Source organism: Gossypium hirsutum, chromosome D06, assembly GCF_007990345.1.
Source record: "Gossypium hirsutum isolate 1008001.06 chromosome D06, Gossypium_hirsutum_v2.1, whole genome shotgun sequence".
Lineage (NCBI taxonomy): Eukaryota > Viridiplantae > Streptophyta > Magnoliopsida > Malvales > Malvaceae > Gossypium > Gossypium hirsutum.
Genome location: NC_053442.1, coordinates 33,119,315 through 33,120,450, shown reverse-complemented (window position 1 = coordinate 33,120,450; position 1,136 = coordinate 33,119,315). Strand labels below are relative to the sequence as shown.

General features: G+C 41.5%; 1 non-coding gene across 1 annotated transcript; it reads right to left on the bottom strand.

Moving 5' to 3' along the window:
- Nucleotides 1-311: 311 nt before the first annotated feature.
- Nucleotides 312-418, bottom strand: LOC121219020 (small nucleolar RNA R71). Its single transcript, XR_005915503.1, has one exon. It is a non-coding gene; the product is annotated as a small nucleolar RNA R71 (small nucleolar RNA).
- Between the last annotated feature and the right edge of the window lie 718 nt (nucleotides 419-1,136).

Sequence of the window (1,136 nt, the reverse complement as noted above, 5' to 3'; positions counted from 1 at the left end):
GGGGACCCGAAATTGAGGCATAACAGTTCAAGCTAAAGCTAATCATGTTCTAAATGCTTCAGACAGTGGGCCAATTCAGTGGAATGCCTACCGAAGATCCTTATATTCGCTTAAGACTGTTTAAGGAGGTGAGCGATTCTTTCAAGTTAACTGGAGTATCCGAAGATGCACTACGATTGAAGTTGTTCCCATATTCTCTAAGGGATAGAGCTCGAGCCTGGTTGAATTCATTGCCATCAAATTCAATTTTCACATGGCAAGAGTTAGCAGAAAGATTCCTCATGAAGTATTTTTCGCCGAGCAAGAATGCTAAGTTGAGGAACGAGATCACTGCTTTCCAACAAATGGATGATGAGTCCTTGTATGAGGCATGGGAAAGGTACAAAGAATTATTAAGGAAGTGCCCTCATCACTGAATCCCTCGTTGCATCTAACTTGAGATGTGTTATAACGGTCTCAATGCTCACACGAGGATGGTAGTGGACGCTTCTTCTAATGGTGCTTTCCTTTCTAAGTCTTATAACGAGGCTTATGAAACCATCAAGAGGATTGCCAGCAACAATTATCAATGGCCAACCAGTCGAGTAGCGTCAGGAAGACAAGTCGTTGTAGTACATGAAGTCGATGTTCTCACCTCATTTGCATCTCAGGTATTTTTGATTTCCGCAACGCTTAAAAAATTTACCACTAATGGGTTTAAAAGTCTTGCAGCTCAACCACTGAACCAATTTGAAAATATAACCTGTGTCTATTGTGGGGAAGGACATCTGTTCAAAGAACATCTATCGAACCCAAAATCCATGTATTACATAGGTAACCAGAACCAAAATCGAGGAATGCAAGGACTGCAATCCAATTTCTATAACCCATCGTGGCGAAACCACCCGAATATTTCTTGGAGTAACCAATGGGCTGGAACTAGTAACACTTATGCACAACCCAGACCAAACCAACCACCGGCTTTTCCCAACAAGTTCAAAAACCAACTCCACTTGAACCTTCCAATAGCTTAGAGAACCTATTGAAGGCATATATGGCAAAAAATGACGCCACTCTAAGGAATTTGGAAAATCAAATAGGTCAACTTGCTACTGAACATAGGAACTGACCACAAGGTGCTTTACCTAGTAATACGA